Below are 20,295 nucleotides of genomic sequence, written 5' to 3'. Positions count from 1 at the left end.
CGATATGGGATGTTGGCATTGTAAGTGGTGGCTTAATCTGTGCCACAACGCCAGCCCCTATCTTTCTGCTTTGTTTTGTTAAGAAATATGTAATAGTTCATTTTAAAAGATTATGAAGCTCCTGTCTACTGGTTCACTCCACAAAGACCTGAATAGTCAGGGTTGGACTGAGTCTAAAACTAAGAGCCTAAAGCTCAATCCACGTGTCCCACCCGGGCACTGGGGACCCACCAATGGCTTAAACCCCCAGCACTGCCTCCCAGGGTCTGCATTAGCAGGAGGCCAGGGCTGGCAGTGACCCAGGCACTGTGGCGTGGGACATGGGGTTTTTCACCACGACATCCAATGCCTGTTCTCCTTTGTACCCTTTAATCTTTTATCTCCTAAGCACTCCGATTCTCCACGCCACTTCTCCCAGACAAAGTCGACCAGTGAAGTCCGGCTGCAGCTTTGTTGCCCTGAGTCTGGGTCTTTCACTCAGCACACAGTTGTTGGTCGCCTGCCAGGAGTGAGCTCCCAGGACAGGCACTGTGAGAGAGCCCCAGACCAGTGAGCTGCGAGCACCGCCCTCAAGGAGACTTTAGTCTAACAATGACACACAGCCGCCCAGGGAACGGGAAGCCCAGGAGGAAACACAGAACGCTCCACCGAGGCGGGGTTGAACTGGTTTCACCCCCAAGGGCACAGGTGGTTGGGCCCCTATGGGTCAGCCCAGCCCGGAAAATAAATTCTCCCGTGGAGCTCAGCCTGGACCGCGGCTTGGCACTGAGGGAAGAGCCGGCATGCCAGCTGCCTGTGTTCACAGATGGTTCTTGCTTGATTTCCCTTTGCCTTGTGCCGCTGGTGCCCTCACCCATCCTGCACCACGTTCGTCCCAAGCAGACAAGACTTTCCCCAGGCACTAAGGCCTCCTCGCGTTGCGGGGTGGGGCTGCCCTTCCTGTGCTGTTTTCATTAATGGGCTGACCGCTTGTTTTCAGGCTGCATTCGATCGGCCTTGTACTTCTCCATTGAAGTCCGAAGATGGTTTAAGAGAAAGGGCACAAGACAGGGGAAAACAAATCAAAGAAATCCGGAGTGCTCCAACAGAGTCCTCTCCGTGGAACTGATGCAATGCAGGAGGTGACGTTTCTAAGAACAGTCCAGAAATAAACTGGTGGGGAGGGCCTTTCAGAGTAACCATAGGGATTAGAGGTTTCCATAACCTGCCTTGCCTCCCTAGTGGATGACCCAAGCCAGGGGCCAGACTTCCAGGGAGCCACCAGCTATGTCCCCACGGGCTTCTATGCCATAGACCTTAGGCGGCCTTCAAGCCCGGTGGCTGCCTTCTGACCTGTGCCCGGTCTTCTGAAGCTGTGGCTTCCCCAACCTCCACACCTCCTTCTTCCCGACCTGAAGCTGTACAGAGATGGGGCAGCCCGGAAGGTGGAAGGAAGAATTCTGAATGAGAAGCCCAGAGACTGGAGTCCTGGTCTTGGCTGTGCCCTGGACCGCAGCAAATTCCCTAAGAATTCTGGGGTTGTGTTTTCCTGAATCAGATAGTCTGATAGTGAGGCTATGTATGCCGATTTAGTTTTCTTTATTTACTTACACTTCTAACGCAGGTTCACTGTAAAAAAAAAAAAAAATGAAGAAGGTACAGGAATGTATCTAGAAAGTTCCCTCATCTCCACCCATATCATCTCCAGAAACGCCCACTGCCAGTCAGGGGCACACCCTTGCAGACACTGCCCATGCCCACACACACAGTCATTAGATATGTTTAGATCCCACCTAGTTTCCAAGCCAGCTAATAGCTGTGGAATTCCCAGCTTTCCAAGATAAGACTCTGTCTTTTACACACATTTTATTCTTTTGGCATCAAGGAAGGTTTCTGTCTTGAGAAAGATGTCTTCCATTTTTCTAGAAGATTCCAGTGGTAAGGAAGAGCTGTGGAGCAGCTTGTACAGACCCAGGAGCCAACTGTGCAAAATGGTTCCAAACCCCTCATTCGGTGATGTCACCTTGGTGCCTTGAAACTAGCCACAATAGGAGTATCTGCACCATGAGAGCTGGCAAATGCTACAAGCCAGGCCCCACCCAGCCCGGTTTATCCGTGCACCACTGGGCCTGGTGAAGAACACGCTTTGACGGCTCGAGAGGGTGACCCAGACAGCAGTGTTTCGCTGGCCTCTGTGGAGTCCAGGGGACCGGGCTCCTAGGCTCTTCCCGTGGTGGCAAAAGTTATAAGAACCCTGAATAAGATCATGGGAATAGATGCTAGCAGAGCAATAGGGGGCTTATAGCTCCCCTATCTGCTAACAGTTCATCTATTAGGCTACTTTTTGGTTGTTGTTGTTTTCTTAAGAGTTATTTAATCTATTTGAAATGCAGAGTGATAGAGATAGGGAGGGAGAGAGAGAGCGAGCTTCCATCCACTGGTTTCCTCTCCAAATGGCCGTAACAGCCAGGAGGCCGGCATTGTGGTGTAGCAGGTACAGCCGTATGGGTGCCAGTTTGTGTCCCAGCTGTACAGCTTCTGATCCAGCTCCCCGCTAATGGCCTGAACAAAGCAATGGAAAATGGCTCAGGTACATGGGCTCCTGCCATCCACATGGGAGCTCTGGATAAAGCTCCTGGCTCCTGGCATTGACCTGGCCCAGCCCTGGCTGTTGCAACCATCTGGGAGGTGAATCAGAGGATGGAAGATCTCTCTCTCTCTCTCTCTCTCATTTTCAAATAAATAAATAAATAAATCTTTAGAAAAGAAATCCTAAGCGGAGCAGCCAGGACTCAGAGCAGCACGCTGATGTGGATGACCGGCATCACAAGCTGTGCTTTAGCCTCCTGCCCACACTGCCGGCCCCGTCTCTCAGCCTTCCAGCCTCTTGGTTGATTCCTGAAATACTGACCCCCAGAGAGCCGTGTCTCCTTGGGTCTACACTCCCCCAGCAAGGGATCAGGTGCATTTTGCTGCCTCCTTGACTCTGCACTGGCCGCATGACCTTGTTTGACCAATAGAAGAAGACGGACATAACACCGGGCCAGTTTGGGCTGAGGTCTGACGGGCTCTTCCAACTTTCTCCCCTCCCATGACCCTGGGACAGCGGCACTTTGAGGAAGTTGTCAGTTTACTGGAGGACAGAATAGGGCAGAGCTCATTTGGAGGATACAGCTGGTTGGCAAGCCAGGGAACGTGGAGGCTCAAGCCCATTGAGCTTTCGTTGTAGCCCAACAAAGCAAACTAACCCCAGACCCCATCATATACTGGAGGGGAAAAATACAATAAATGGGAATTCCAAAGATAATAAAATGCTAGATCATGCATTAGATGTGGCAGTTACACCAAGATGCTAAGTACTGGTGCTGGTGTTGAGCTGTTGGCTGCGACACCGGTTTTCTGTATTAGAGTGCCTGTTAGAGCCCCTGGCTGGAGGCCTGTGCTGTGGCGTAGTGGGCTAAGCCTTTGCCTGCGGTGCCAGTGTCCCATATGAGCACCAATTTGTGTCCTGGCTGCTCATCCAGCTCTCTGCTATGGCCTGGGAATGCAGCGGAAGATGGCCCAAGTCCCTGGGCCCCGGCACCCACGTGGGAGACCAGGAAGAAGCTCCTGGCTTCTAGCTTCGGATTGGCTCAGCTCCAGCCATTGTTCCATTTAGGGAGTGAACCAGCAGATGGAAGATTGCTATCTCTCCTTCTGTCTCTGTAACTCTACTTCTCAAATAAATTAATAAATCTTAAAAAAAAAAAAAAAAAAGAGTCCTGGTTGTTCTGCTTCTGATCCAGCCTCTTGCTAGTGCGCCTAAGAAAGCAGAGGAAGATGGCCCAAATACTTGAGCTCCTGCCACCCACGTGGTAAACCTGGATGGAGTTTAAAAGTCAGATGGAGTCCACCTCTTCCAAGGTCTTCACGTTGTTCTGAAGGAACATGCTTGTATCTGTTTCACTGTTAGACTATAAGTCTCTCCAGAGCAGGAGTCTTAAGTAATCCAGCCTTGTGACTTGACAGTCCAGCTCAGGCCTCACAGACACCTGCACTCACTGCTGCTGACCCGGAGCACCCGCTCAAGCCGAAAGAGCAGGGTGGCGAACCTAGAAGCCAACAGGGCTGTGGTGTTGAAATTCCATAAGGTTTTTCATGTCGGTAGAGGAGGCAGGGATTGGATTGCTGATGGCCGGGTGGGCACCTGCTCCCCCTGACGCTGTGAACCCTGACTGTGGTGTCACCTTGAGTTCACATTACCCATGAGCCTCTGTTCAGAAAGAAGTGATTTCATCTGGCTTTTGGGCCGTGAGCCTGTTTGTGCCCGGGACCTGGAGCCCTGGAGTTGAAGCTTCAGGCCCTCACTTGTCCTGAGACCAAGCACACCGTTCCGAAGACACCCTGAGCGTGGTGGCTCTGGGGAGCCTCTGCTGCCCCAGCTCTGCTCTGTCCATTGGGGACAGTTCCAGGAAAGGGGCCACTGAGCAATGTCACTCCTTTTTTTTCTTTTTAATAAATTGTACTTGTTGTGTATTTAGTTTTTTCTCTTTTCTTTTTTTTTTTTTTTTTTACAAAAAAAAAGTTTATTTATTTATTTATTTGAAAGGCAGAGTTACAGAGAGAGAGAGAAGGAGAGACAGACAGAGATCTTCCATCTGCTGGTTCACTCCCCAAATGGCCACAACAGCCAGGGCTGGGCCAATCTGAAGCCAGGAACCGAGAGCTTCTTCCGGGTCTCCCATGTGGGTGCAGGGGCCCAGGGACTTGAGCCATCTTCTGCTGCTTTCTCAGGCGCATTAGCAGGGAGCTAGAATGGAAGTGGAGCAGCCAGGACTCAAACTGCAGGCCACAAACCTGCTGTGCCACAGTGCCAGCCCTGTCACTCCCTTTCCAACCCAAAGCCTACAGCCAGGCCCTTGGACGTTAGTGCCCCACCTCCAGAAAGTAGAGAAAGGGGTGGAAAGAAGAGCGGTGGGTGGGGCTGGGGTTGTGGCACAGCAGGTTAAGCTACAGTTGTATCCCTGGCAAACCACATCAGAGTGCAGGTTCCAGTCCCTGCTGCTCTGCTTGCAAGCCAGCTCCCTGCTAATGAGCCTGGGAAAGCAGTGGCTGATGGCCCAAGCACCTGGGTCCCTGCACCCATGTGGGAGACCCCAGTGGAATTTCAGGCTCCTGGCTTCAGCCTGGCCCGGATCTGGCTGGTGTAGCCATTGGGAGAACGAACCAGCAAATGGAAGCTTGCTCCCTCACCCTCTCTCTCTGCCTCTCCTCCTTCTCTGTCTCTGTAACTTTGCCTTTCAAGTAAATAAATCTTTTTTTTTTTTTTTTTTTTCAAAAAGTGTTGATGTGGGGGGTGGGGATTGGGGGATGAGGAATTGCCTAACACACCTTCCCAGGTTTCCCCAGGACCTAAGGAATAAAGTCCAACCCATATTTGGCATGTGGAGCCAGTGCCAGGCTGGGCCCACCCCCAGCTGCAGCCTTACCTCTGCCTCTCCCAGTTCTGCCCTGACAGCCGTGGGAGTCTGCAGCAGAGCTGTGCAGGGTCCAAGTCACCAAGTCCTGTTCCCTTCCCTGTCCATGAAGCCATTCCCTCCCTTCGAGGCCTCGCTGTGCTTGCCACGCCTGCGCATATCCATCTGGCCGAATAGCTGGATCACTCATTCATTCATTCACTCATTCAGTGTTTACTGAGCAGCCATCCAGGCCAGGCTCTGTGCCAAGGACCTCACAGCAAACCCAGTGGGCACAGCCCCTCCCCTTATGGACTCCCAGCCAGGGGTGGAGACAGCTCAAAGGATTGCAGGAGTGGCGGCCAGGGAGGGGCTGCTCATAGCCAGGGTGGGCAGCTCCTCCTGAAGAAATGAAATAACAGCTAGGAGCTAAGAGGAGGGCAGAGGAGGGCCATGCCCGCTCTGTGCTGGGGCTCCTCCACGATGGTGCTGGGGGTTTGGTCCTCAGGAAACTCGATGGGTTCACCCAGTGGGGTACAGGAGGGCGTCTGGGGGCTAGAGAGGGGGTTAGCTAAGTAGGCAGGAGGCCATATGGCGGCACCCGGAGGGCTGAGAGAGTACACCTGGCAGCCCCTCTTCGGGCTTAGGAAGCGTGTGTCTCTCCGCCTCGCCTGGGGCTTGCTCATCCTCTCCTTCCACCCCGAGGAGCGTCTTAGGGAGAGCGATGCTGGTGGAAGGGAGATGTAGACTCCAGGGAACAGAAGTTCACGGAAGGGCACACTCACGGGGGAGGATGCGAAGCATTGAATCAAAGCCATTGAAGCCAAACAATGTGCAGAATTCCTGTAACAAATAGGTATTTCAAGGCGCACAAAAGTCGGAGCTCTTCCAAAGTGAGAAATTAATGATTGTGGAATGTAGAAGGGTAGGAGGGGAGTGGCATTCTGTTCTCATTGTTGTGGGCGTTTTGAACTCAAGGAAGCTTTTAAGGAGTTAAGCCCCCGGTATAAAGATAATTTGTGTATTTATATGTATAGTTAATATATGATACATACTAAATATTTTAAAAAGTTTTAATTTTATGTATTTGAAAGGCAGAGAGAGATCTTCTGTCCACTAGTTTATTCCCTAAATGCCCACAACAGCCAGAGTGAACCAGATCAAAGCCAGCAGACAGAAGTCCATCCAGGTTACCCAAATAGGTGGCAGGGATCCCAGTACGTGAGCTGTAATCTGATGTCTTACCAGGATGCCTATGAAGGTGGATCAGAAGCTGAGGCAGGACTTGACCCCAGGCCTCCAGATATGGGACGTGGGCGTCCCAAGTGGAGCTTCAACCACTGTGAAACAGTGCACCTGTTATTGTATTGTATTTAGATTTGTTTATTTACTTGAAGGCGGAGTGACAGAGAGAGGGGCATAGAGAGAGAAGAGAGATAGATCTTCCATTTGCCGTTTTACTCCCCAAATGTCCACAGCAGCCAGGGCTGGGCCAGGCCAAAGCCAGGATCCAGGAACTCCATCCAGGTCTCCCACATGGGTGGCGGGCACTTGGGCCTTCTTCTGCTGCCTCCCAGGCCCATCAGCAGGACTCCGAATTGGAAGCGTGGGGTAGTCCAGACTTAAACTGGGCCACTCTGATATAGGATGTGGCCATCCCATGGGGTGGCTTAACCCATTACACCACACTGGCCATCCTCTATTTTATTTTTAATTGCAAAAAACGTAACTGCTCATTGTGAAACACTCAAACAACAACCATAAGGAATGGAGTCAGAAGTGAAGCGCCCCTCTACCTACTCTCAAAGCTCCCCCTCAACAAAAGCCACCACCTTTCCCTACACACTAAAACATATTTTCCACTTCCAATAAAGATGAAGTTACCTATCTTTTCTGTAGCTTTCTTTTCTTCTTTCCTTCCCTCCCTCCCTTTCTTTTTCTCTAAAAATAATTTATTTGTTTCTGGTCACAAAACACAGGAAGTCACAAATGCTGTGACCTATTGGTTGCTCATCTTCCCAGTCTGTGCACCTGTAAGTACCTTGTGTGCGATACCAGGCTCACCGTGCCCTAAGCCTTTTCTCCCATTCTGACAGCTGCAGAATAAGGGGTCCCCCTCTTTACAATGTGGGTGCCCCCCTCCAGTGAGGGCTCCAATCCCCCCCGCCATGAAACTTTTCTAGAATAATCACCAGTGGGCCACAGACCAACCACACGGCCTGCAGCAGGAGCAATGACCGAGACCCTCTCTTGCCCCCAGCTTTCTGGGCCCCAGGCTGCCAGGGTGGCATGGAGGAAGGGTAGGCCAGACTAAGCATGGCACATGGGTGGCAGGGGCCTAAGCACTTGGGCCATCCTCCACTGCTTTCCCAGATGCATTAACAGGGAGCTGCCTTGGAAGTGGAGTGGCTGGGACTTGAACCAGTGCTCCAATATGTGAGCAAGCTGTAGCTTAACCCACTGCTGCACAATGTTGGCCCTAACCAACCTTAGTTGATGGATATTTCAATTGCTTGGTTTTCTTTGCCATTCTAGCTGGTTTTGAAGTATGCATTTTTAAAAGAAGTATCTTTTGCACACATGTAAGCAGAGAGAGAGATAGAGGTCTTCCGTCCTGTGGTTTACCCCCCAATTGGCCGCAGTGGCCGGAACTGCGCCGATTCAAAGCCAGGAGCCAGGAGCCTCCTCCAGGTCTTCCCACACAGGTGCAGGGGCCCAAGGACTTGGGTCATCTACTGCTTTCCCAGGCCCTAGGAGAGAGCTAAAAACCATTATTTTTTATTTGGACTCCCTAAATCTTTAATGAGCTTGAGTGCCATTCTATGTGTTTACGAACAAGTTGTATCTCCAGTGTATTGATTTGATTTTATGGTTGGTCAGTTTCTACTGAGTCTTTATACCTCTTAGTGTGTAATTTGTGGGAGTTCTTTATAGATGATGGATATTAATGTATGAATTAATAATGTTCTTAACTTGCAAATGATTTTTCATTTGACTATCTTTTAATGTTGTTTATAGCTTCTTTAGTTATATCAGGTGTAAATATTCACCTGTCAATCTGTTATTAGGGGCTGGTGCTGTGGCATAGCAGGGGAAGCCGCCACCTGCAGTGCTGGCATCCCATATGGGCACCAGTTCGAGATCCAGCTGCCCTAATTCTGATCCAGTTCTCTGCTATGTCCTGGAAAAGCAGTGGAAGATGGCTAGGGTGCTTAGGCTCCTGCACCCACACGGGAGATCTGGCTTCAGATCGGCCCAGCCTCAGCCCTTGCAGCCATTTGGGGAGTGAACCAGTGTATAGAAGATCTCTCTCTCTCTTTCTCTGCATCTGCCACTCTGTAACTCTGCCTTTCAAATAAATAAATAAATCTTTACAAAAAATCTGTTATTAACAGAGAAATCTGTTATTAACAGAGAAATCTGTTTACTGATAGAATATATTAATTTTTTTCTTTGGCTTTTAGCTTTTTTTTTTTTTTTTAGAAAGGTCTAACCTAAGAGTTTTTAAAAAAAATTTTAATGTTTATTTCTTTATTGGCTTTTAAGATGTTTTTCTCTATAACCCACCTGGGATTGTGTGTGTGATGGGATGGAACTGTATCTCCCAAAAACTGGTAGTCAGTTATCTCAGTACTGTCATCTCTCATAAAGTGTAGCTGCCACCATCATTACACACCAAGTTCCCAATTATACTGGGTGTATTTTAAGGCCTTTCATTCTGTTTTCTCACCCACTTGGTTATTCTTGCATCATTGTATCAATACCATGCGGGTTTTTTTTTTTTAAAGGTTTATTTATTTATTTGAAAGAGTTACACTCAGAGAGAAGGAGAGAGAGAGAGAGAGAGAGAGAGAGAGAGAGAGAGGTCTTCCATCCGCTGGTTCACTCCCCAGTTGACCACAACAGCTGGAGCTGCGCCAATCCAAAGCCAGGAGCCAGGAGGTTCCTCCAGGTCTCCCATGCGGGTGCAGGGGCCCAAGGACTTGGGCCATCTTCTACTGTTTTCCCAGGCCATAGCAGAGAGCTGTATTAGAAGGGTCAGTGGGGACTTGAACTGGCATCCACATGGGATGCCAGCTCTGCAGGCAGTGGCTTTACCCGCTATGCCACAGAGCCAGCCCCATCATGTGGCTTTTAAAAACTGCTACATTCTTGGTATCTTCATTGTATGTATTGATTTATAACAGGGAGTGTTATTCTCATTATTCTTGTATGTTTACTCTTCTTAATGAATTTTATAATCAGCATATCCATAAAATGTCCTACTGGGATGTTTACATCTCTACTTGATTAAAATAACTTTTTTGTTGGGGCTGATGCTGTGGCACAGGGGCTTAAAGCTCCGACCTGCAGTGCTGGCATGCCATATGGGCCCAGTTCCAGTCCCGGCTGCTCCACTTCTGATCCAACTCTCTGCTTTGGCCTGGGAAAGCAGTGGAAGATGGCCCCTGCACCCACGCGGGAGACCCAGAAGAAGCTTCTGGCTCTTGACTTCAGATTGGCTTAGTTCTGTCTGTTGCAGCCATTTGGGAAGTGTGTCAATGGATGAAAGACCTCTCAGATTCTACCTCTCTGTGTAACTGTCTTTAAAATAAATAATTTTAAAAATTAAAAAGAGTTATTTTGTTTTTTATTATGAAATTATGAAAGGATATTGGATTTTCATCAGCTGTCCTTTCTTTGGAGCAGTTAATATGATCATTCCCCTCTTTAGTTTGTTACTATAGTGAATTAGCATACAGCCTGATGTTGAACTATCCTTGCATTACTTTTACTATATTGGTGCAATTTACTAATATTCCATTTAGTATTCTGTGTTCATAAGCAAGTTTGGCCTTTGGTTCCATTTCCTTTTCTGCTATATCCTTGTCTACTTTGGTACCTATGTCAACTTCAAATAATGAGTTTGTAAAATCTTTGTGGTTTCCTAAGCTCTGAAAATTCAAATAACACAAGAATTTTCTGGTAGAGCTTATGGTAAAACCACTTTGACCTCCGTATTTTCTGTAGGAGATCTTAAAATAATTATTTTCCATTGTTGGTGATCTATATAGATTTGATATTATTTCTTAAGTTAATTGTTCTTTTGTATTTTCTCAAGAATTGTAAATTTAATCTAGTCACATATAATGTCCTCTTAATTTACTTATTTTTTTCATATAAATTTACTTATTTTTTAAAAAGATTTATTTATTTACTTGAAAGTCAGAGTTACAGAGAGAGAAGGAGAGGCAGAAAGAGAGAGGTCTTCCACCTGCTGGTTCACTCCCCAATTGACCCCAGTGGCCAAGCTGCGCTGATATGAAGCCAGGAGCCAGGAACTTCTGGGTCTCCCACATGGGTACAGAGGCCCAAGGACTTGGGCCATCATCTACTGCTTTCCCAGGCCATAGCAGAGAGCTGGATTGGAAGTGGAGCAGCTGGGACTTGAACTAGCACCCATATGGGATGCTGGCACTGTAGGCAATATGCTATAGCACCCACTATGCTACAGCGCCAGCCCCTTAATTCACTTATAAACTGTTTTCATAATCGTGTTCTTTCATATTTCTAAAATTGTCCATTTGAGTCTGTTTTCCTTTATCAGACTTGTAAAAACTATCTATTGGCCAATCACTAGATTTTGATTTTAGATATCTGAACTTAGCTTTTTATTTTATCAGTTACTGCTTTACTTTAGTAATCCTTATATTTTAGTTCTATTTTGCTTCTCATTTTCCAGCATCCTTAACCAAATGCTTAGACAACTTAGTTTCGTATTTTGTTAATATTCTATTGTACGTGTTTAAGGAATAAGTTTTTCACTGGTTATCACTTTATCTGTATTCTATAGAATTTAGTATACTATGTCCACACTGTATCTACTCTGAAACAATCTGTTACTTTAACTTTTGATTTCCTGTTTAACTACAAATTATGTGTAATTTCAGTTTGATTTCCTCTTTACCTATAAGAGCTATTTCAAAAAGTGCTCTAAAATTACAGTGAGTAGGCTTTTTTTTTTTTTTTTGCTTTATTTGCTGTTAATTTCTGGGGTTAATATTCACAGCAGCTTAATTAGTGATATATTACACTGACAATCTTAAAATTACTCCATGGAGGGGCCTGCGCTGTGGCATAGTGGGTAAAGCCACCACCTGCAGTGCCAGCATCCCATATGGGCCTCAGTTCTAGTCCTGGCTGCTCTACTTCCAATCCAGCTCTCTGCTATGGCCTGGGAAAGCAGCAGAAGATGGTCCAAGTCCTTGGGACCCTGCACCCACGTGGGAGACTTGGAAGGAGCTCCTAGCTCCTGGCTTCGGATTGGCACAGCTCTAGCTGTTGCAGCCAACTGGGGAGTAAATCAGAGGATGGAAGACACCTCTCTCTCTCTCTCTCTCTCTCTCTCTCTCTCTCTCTGCCTCTCTGCCTCTCTCTGTGTAACTCTGACTTTCAAGTAAATAAATAAATAAATCTTTAAAAAAAATTACTCTATGGATAAAATTACTCCATGGATTTAGTTGAAAAGTCCTGTAAGAACAGAAATGTCTATTAAATCAAGCTTATTAATGATGTTAGCCAGATCTTTATTTTTCATCCAACTGATATGGAAGTCTTTTTTCCCCTTATGATTTCTTTATTTCTTCCCTGTCCTCTCCATTCTGAACTTCTGTAATTCCTATGTTGATCAATATTGAATCTCCTGGAGCTGTTCCACAGGGCCTTTGACATGTTTCATTATTAACCATATTAAAAAGAGAAGAGCTGTGATTTGGCTTTAGATTCCCAGTGCCGCGGACCATGCAAAATCATCTGGTGATTCTACAGGTGTTGCCCACATAATAAAATTTGATGGGTTAATAAAACAGCATATATTGGGAAAGGCACACTGGGATGCAAATGATCAACTGACACAAGAACGCAGAATTCTGTGAAATTTGAAAAGTGACCTCAGCCAACTAGTTGTGAAGTGTTCTGTGAAGGGCACAGGGCGGGGGAAGAACCGATCAGCTGTCAAGGCAAAGCTGGCCTCTCGGAGTGACGGGCCACACACCTGCAGAGTACAGGGATGCCACCCAACAGACAGCACGTGCCTTCACGCCCAAAGGAACGGCCCAGACAGTAAGTGCCACAGCAATCCGGGCAGTGGGGACCGGCGCCTATGGACGCAAGATGGCCTATGCAGAAACCTGACCACAAGTGACTTTAGCCAAAAAGGAACATACTACTTGCCCATGAGTACCCGACACCTCTTAGGCACCTCTTCTGGTCCTCTCCTTCCAGTTACCGCTGTAGGGTAGGCTTTGACTCAGTTCACACGGGCACACTTTCACAGCTCCTCCTGCTGTGTCTCTTGCCTCCAGACTCCCCTGGTGACACTTAGGGAAGTGTTAGGTGCCGGATCCCACCTGGCTTCCAATACACAAAACCCGAAAATGCGGGAGTGTTCATGTCCCACGTCACATGTCCTTTGAGCAGAGGGCTAGGGGAATCAGTAGATAGATTCCTCTCCCTCTCTTTTCTCACTTGGTCGGTCTCAGGACACAGTCTGTACTGCTTCTTGGAGCACTAGCCCATGGAGTTGAGTGGCTGGACTCAGCGCAGCCAGCTCACTCATGCAACGTAGAACTGGGTTTCTTCTCTTGCTGTCGCCTCTCTGTCCCTCAGCCCCACTCCCTGGGGTTCGCTCCCTCTTTCAGGGGTGACATAGTCTCTTGTCTCAGGACGTTTTAGGAACTTAGCTAAGACATCCTGTTGCCCAAAGCCGGGTAGGGTTGGGGTGTGGCAGGGCTCACCAGCTACCTCCAGGACTTGGTTTGTCTCTAGGTTTTGCCTGAGTCCGCTGCTTGTGGTAATAAGATGGCCCTACGGGCCTCAACAAGGGATACTTCCAGATTCATGCCTCACAGGGAAGTGTCAGTCCAGCACCTCAAGTGGGAGTTTGAGAATTACTGGCTCTGACTGGCCTACTTAGGTCAGTGGTTACCCCTGGCCCCACCCCAGTATCCAGAATTCCATGTTTGAGTTGTTTTTAGCCTAGGCGTAGGGTTCCAATGGAAGCATGTGGGTGGAGAGTAGGAAAGGGACATGTAGATCCTCAGACAACAAATCAGGAGGATTGGAGGAAAGGGGAATGGGATGTTACCTAAGCTAACACCAAACATCTACCATTAGCAGGACAGGGAGGGAAAAACTAACCCTCCTGCAGCCCCGGAGTAAATTTCTACAGAAAGTTTTTAGGTTTTCTAGAAACCTACACCTGCCATAAAACTGTCAGAGGGGTCCATTTCTTCTCTAGGACACAGTAGTCCATCTCAGAGTACCCTTGGAAGAATGTTCCATTGAGGAGTAAAACTAAATCCAGCAACCAAACACACACTGGCAGGGCAGTTCCTGGGTGCCAACTGACAGGCCCTGGGGGTTCCGAGGTCAATCGAATACATTCCAAGCAGGATCTCAATAATGCCCATTTCCCTCCTGAAAAATCACTCAACATCTTCCCATCCATTAAAGGCAAAATTCCGAATTCCCTAATACGAGATTCTCTACAATCTGGCTCCTGCCCCCTGCCCAGTGCTATCTCAAGATTCTCACCTCTGAATCCTGTACACCAGCCACTGTGAACTACCCAACCCTGTCCAAATAGTCTGTGTTCTTTCATGGGCAGTGACACAGTGGAGTCACCAAATCAGTTGATACGGATTAACTCACTGTAAAGCTCATACACAAAGGTACAAAAAAGTACAAGACATGTTCTCTGCCAAAAAAAAAAAAAAAAAGCTTGGAATACAACCTAGAGTACAGGACATAAACACATGAAACACTTGATAAACTAAGAATTAAATAACAATCAAAAATACCGAAGCATGAGATTCTGAGAGGCACTTTGAAGACAGAAATGGCAGAGCTGGGGACACTGCTAATCACAGAAGAGGATCTTAATATTGATAAATAGTTTTCGAAAACTTCACATGCTCTTTCACTCGAGCTGCATCAAATAGAACTTGAATTTCTGTCATATACAAGAGCAAGGAAGGAAGAAGAGGAGGAGAGGAGGAGGAGGAGAGGAGGGGAGATCCAGGGGAGAGAGGAGGAAGAAGTCTTAGCATCTACATAGGGCCCAACAGAGCACTGAGCATCCTCACAGGCATCACCTCCCTTGATTCGCACCCAGCTCAAGGATAATTATTGCTTCTATTTATTACTTGAGGGTGGAGACTCAGAGCAACCATACCCAGCTAATATCTGGGCGAGCAGGACCCAAGCACACATCCTCTCCTTTCAAGTTCATGATTTTCTACCATGCTCCACCACAGCTGAGATTAGGAAGTGAGGGCCAGGTTGGGACATCCTGTGTTGAGACAGGAATGTGCAAAGTCTTCTAAGTCCAAAGGGAACATTTCAAGTAGTTACCAGGAAATCGTGTGACAGCAGAAATGTCAAGGACAAAGAGCTCTGTGTAAAGATTTTAGGGAATGGCTTTGTTTTGCCTTTTTTTTTTTTTTAAGATTTATTTATTTATTTGAAAGACAGAGTTACAGAGAGGCAGAGAGAGACACAGAGAGAGAGAGAGAGAGAGAGAGAGAGAGAGAGAAAGAGGCAGAGAGAGAGAGAGTCTTCCATCTGCTGGCTCACTCCCCAGATGGCTGCACCAGCCAGAGCTGCACCAGGAGCCAGGAGCTTCTTCCAGGTCTCCCACGTGGGTGCAGGGGCCCAAGGACTTGGGCCATCTTCCACTGATTTCCCAGGCCACAGCAGAGAGCTGGTTGGGAAGTGGAACAGCCAAGACCCCAACCGGCGCCCATATGGGATTGCCAAGGCTGCAGGTGGCAGCTTTACCTGCTACGCCACAGCACCGGCCCCTTGCCTTATCTATTTTAAACTTTCATTGTTAACCTCTGCATCAGTAAGCATGTTATAAAGCTAAACCGTAGATCAGTAAACAAAATTCTAGGCATGAAAGTCGCATGTGTAGACAAATTCTAGAGTAAAGTTTATAATCAAAATCATGTGCAGCCACATATTTGGCACACAAAATGCAAGATGCTCATACAAAGTAAAGAAACACACACAACTCCCTGAGAAATGTGGAGGAAGGATATGGAGAGAACATTCATGGAAATGTAATATAAGGAGCTGATAAATACATGAAATCATGCTCACTATATACATAATCAAAGAAATGTGCATAAGCTAAAATAATAAATAGATCATTTAAGCTATCAAATTAGTCAAAAATAGAAAAAAAATGGTTTGGTAGGCAATGCTGGCTAGGAATGTGTTGAGACAGAAATGAGCTCTCCTGGGAGTATGAGATGGTGCAATCTTTCTGGAAAGTGCATGGCCATGTAGGAATGTGAACAGCCTTAAAAAAAAAATCCCCTAGCAGGTGGTCAGCCAAGGAGTTAAGATGCTGGCTAACATATCTGCATCTCACGTTGAGTACTTGGGTTCAATCCTCAGCTCCAGCTCCTAGCTCCTGTTTCCTGCTAATGCAGACCCTGGGAGGCAGGAGTGCTGGTTTAAGCAATTGAGTTCCTGCCACCACGTGGGAGACCTGGATTGAGTTCCCAGTTCCCGGCTTCAGCCTGGCATTTGGGAAGTGCACAGTGGATGGGAAGGAGCTCTATTTATTTCTCTTGCTAATAAATCAATTAATTTCAACAACAACAACAACATCCTTGGGATAGGCCTTGGGGTGCAGCAGCTTAAGCTGCTGCTTAGGATACCACGTGCCACATTGGAGTGCCAGTTCAAGTCCCGTCTGCTCTGCTTGGCTTCTGATCCAGTTTCCTGGTAATGCACATCCTGGCAGGCAGTGCATGGTGAGAGCTCAACTGACTAGACCCCTCCATTCACATGAGAAACCCGGATGGAGCTCCTAGCTCCTGGCTTTGGCCTGGCCCAGCCCTGACTAATGTGGGCATCTGGAGAGTGAACAAGTGGATGGAATATTTCCCTCTGTGTGTCTCTCCCTCTGCCATTCAAATAAAGAAATATTTTTTAATGTTTGTTTTAATACAGAAAGCGTTTCAAAAGCTTATATGCCCAGCAATGGTAAAATTACTCTAAATCCACAGAATGGAATACGGTATGCAGTCATTAAAAATGGTGTCTATGGCCGGTGCCACGGCTCACTAGGCTAATCCTCTGCCTTGCGGCGCCGGCACACCGGGTTCTAGTCCCGGTCGGGGCACCGATCCTGTCCCGGTTGCCCCTCTTCCAGGCCAGCTCTCTGCTGTGGCCAGGGAGTGCAGTGGAGGGTGGCCCAAGTGCTTGGGCCCTGTACCCCATGGGAGACCAGGAGAAGCACCTGGCTCCTGCCATTGGAACAGCGCGGTGCGCCGGCCGCAGCGCGCTACCGCGGCGGCCATTGGAGGGTGAACCAACGGCAAAAAAGGAAGACCTTTCTCTCTGTCTCTCTCTCTCACTGTCCACTCTGCCTGTCAAAAAAAAAAAAAAAATGGTGTCTATGACCAATGTTTAATGTTAGGGGGAAATAGGAGCCATGTAACATTAGATGAACTGCAGGATACAAAATGGTATGTGATAGAAACTCGATAAGAAAGAAATGGAGTTGGGGCCCGGCGATGTGGCCTAACAGGTAAAGCCACTGCCTACAGTGCTGGCATCCCATATGTTTGAGTCCCGGCTGCCTCACTTCCAGTCCAGCTCTCTGCTATGGCCTGGGAAAGCAGTAGATGGCCCAAGTCCTTGGACCCCTGCACCAACGTGGGAGACCCTGAAGAAGCTCCTGGCTCCTGGCTTTGGATTGGTGCAGCTCTGGCTGTTGTGAACATTGGGGAGTGAACCAGTAGATGGAAAATCTCTCTCTCTCTCTCTCTCTCTCTGTGTGTGTGTGTGTGTGTGTGTTAACTCTACCTCTCAAATAAATAAATCTTAAAAAAAAAAAAAAAAGGCAGAAGTGCCCTGTGGTGAATGACCCCCGCTTCTTTGATATTTTTCCTTCAGGGGTTTGGGGAAGGGGTTGTCCCTTCCCCATGTATGTGGTTCAACGCGTAGAATATGGTGGAAGTGGTGCTTGGTGGCTTCTGAGGTTGGGCCACGAAAGGCCACAGAGCTTCCACGCGGCTCTCTTAGAATGCTCCCTCTGCAGAAACTCCCTTTGGGGAATCTGCCATGCTTGGAGCCGCCGGAGCCACAGCGGGGATTCAAAGGCCATGTGGAGGTGCCCCCGGGGAACGGTGCCCACTGAGCCCAGCCCAGTCTGTGATTCATCACAGCCCGGGTGCCGGACATGTGTGTGAAGACCCCTCCAGGCCTGTGCTGTCCAAGTCAGGAGCAGCTGGCCACATGGAGTTAGTTACATTCAAAGAAAACGAAGTTTTTAAAAATTCACTCCCTCAGGCACGCCGGCCTCATTTCAAGTGCCCAGCAGCCAGATGTGCCTATTGGACCGGACGGCACCAACACAGCTTATCGCCGCCAGCGGAGGAGGGCACGGTACAGATGTGCTGCAGGTGAGCCTGGCGTGCGCGAGTCTTCTTCCCAACTGAGGTTCCAGACAGCGAGTGCCAGAGACACGCCATCCATCTCCCATGCCCTGTCTGAACCCCTAACCCACAAGATCCCAGCACATATGAAGATGGAGGTTTTAGTCCCATAATAAATGGGTGTTTGGGATAGTTTTCTTTTGCAGAGATAGTAACCAGAACACACTCCTTTGATAAGAAAAGCGAAGCTTTCTCTGTAGCCATTACATCCCATTGGTAGAGCAGTGTCACAATGCCAGCCTTGCTGCAAGGGGTCTGGGAAAAGCACCCATTTAGCGCTTTATTCATGAAGAAAGGGGAAGGAGCTAGCAACAGTGTCTGCCACAATTGAACACACACACACACACATCTACATATTCTATTTTAGTAAGCAGAGCTGCATAATAACATAAGCAACCCATGCTCCGAATGTATTTAAAGTACGCTAATAGCACTCACTCACAGAAGACTTTAAATAAATGTTCTTTGTACTTAGAATATCATGAACAGTGTATCACTCCGAGAATCTGCAGCCTAATCTCTTGCAGGAATCAAAATCCTCATCCTTGGCTAATGGAAAGTAATTTCAAGATGTGGTTTGGATTTTTGTTCATCAAGATAACAGGGAGTGAGCAAGTTTTAAGGAGGCACTGTCCTTCGAGCCGGAGCTGCTGCGGTGGAATTGTCTGTTCCTAAGATAAATGGGTTAGTTCAACGTTATCTAGTTATCTTTTAATTACAAATGTCCCCGTGCAGTTTCCTTGGGAGAGTGTGTGGTCCTCCTTTACAAACTCAAAAGAGAAGCTGCAGGAAACCACATTGAGGTTTGTGGATTGCCTGTCTTTGAGAAATGCGTAGGAAAGAACTGGTTTCCTATAACTCAATGATTAGTTTAAGTTTGTTGGGGGTTTTTTGTTATTAAAGATATGCATGCTATGATCTGTGTTGTATGGCTGCCTAAAAACAAATATAACAGTAATGATAAGAACTTTATGTTTATATGCTGCCATATTTTCAAATAAAGGTAAAGTCCTGGTCCCCAGAAGTGCAATGAGCCTTCCTATAAACACACGCTGTGAGGGCCAGGCTCCCATAATCCTGTCTCAGCTTATTAGTAAACACCATGAGGAATAGAGTTGAGAATGGCTCTCTCAGAAGCCAGGTTGGGCAGCATGGGGTTGTGTGAGAACTAGGTAACAACTCAGGGTACCTCAAGGGCTGTGTTTTACAATGACATTGGACGTTGCTTCCCCAACAATTATCACCCCCCATTGCAAGGCACCGCGAGGGACCGGGTGGGGTGCAAGGCTGCTGGAGGCAGGGCTGTGGTTCCTGGGGGCCACTGCTTGCTCACCAAGAGGAGAGACTGCTGGAACCTGAGGTCAAACTCTCCCCCTCCCTCCTGCAAACCTAACTCCCAGGTAAATGCTAACATGTGGTTAACCATAGGAGGGGTTCTTTAAAAGGCAAAACTTAAAATTTCAGTGTGTGGCTGGTGATGTTCAAATGATACAAATCTGTTTTCTCTTTTAGTTGGGATTCCTATTTGAAAAGGAGTCACACTGTCAGGACATGGAGTTTTATTTATTTGTTTTGTTTTTTGTTTTTTTGACAGGCAGAGTTACAGTGAGAGAGAAAGGTTTTCCTTCCATTGGTTCACTCCCCACATGGCCACTACAGCCAGGAGCCAGGTGCTTCCTCCTGGTCTCCCACGCAGCTGCAGGGCCCAAGCACTCGGGCCATCCTCCACTGCTTTCCTGGGCCACAGCAGAGAGCTGGACTGGAAAAGGAGCAACCGGGACAGAATCCGGGGCCCCAACTGGGACTAGAACCCCAGGGTGCTGGCGCCGCAGGCAGAGGATTAGCCTAGTGAGCCGCGGCAGGACATGGAGTTTTAAATGTGGAACCTTTTCTCAACTGAGAGATATCACAGATGACCTACTACAAACCTTTTTATAGGTGAGAAAACTAAAAGTTGTTAGAAACGGAGATGAAACTCCAGTCTCCCAGTACCTGCTCTCCAGTGTTTTCTCTAGTCTGCTGTAGGGCCTTGGGGAGTATGTGTGTGTCTTTATATTAAAGTCGGGATGAAATCCTTTTATACCCCTGGGCTAAACAGCAGTCGCTCATTCATTTTTGACATCCGAATTTCAGACTTTAAAATTCCATTTATTCATTGTCATTGATATTTAATTAGCGTCTGATGACTGTTTTAGTACTTTTAAAAAATATCTATTTTTTTAAGAGGCAAAGAGAAAGGGAACTAACTCTCATCTGCTAGTTTGCTTCCCCAAAGCCCAGTCCAGGAAGGAAGCCGAGCACTTGCAGCAGTCACACCTGCCCGCCAGGAAGCTGGAGCCAGAGCAGAGCAGAGCCAGGGATGGGGCCGGGCCTTCTGCAGGGATGGT

The sequence above is a fragment of the Lepus europaeus genome, chromosome 18, assembly GCF_033115175.1.
Source record: "Lepus europaeus isolate LE1 chromosome 18, mLepTim1.pri, whole genome shotgun sequence".
NCBI lineage: Eukaryota > Metazoa > Chordata > Mammalia > Lagomorpha > Leporidae > Lepus > Lepus europaeus.
The sequence above is the reverse complement of the archived record's forward strand: the minus strand, read 5'-3'. Positions refer to the sequence as shown.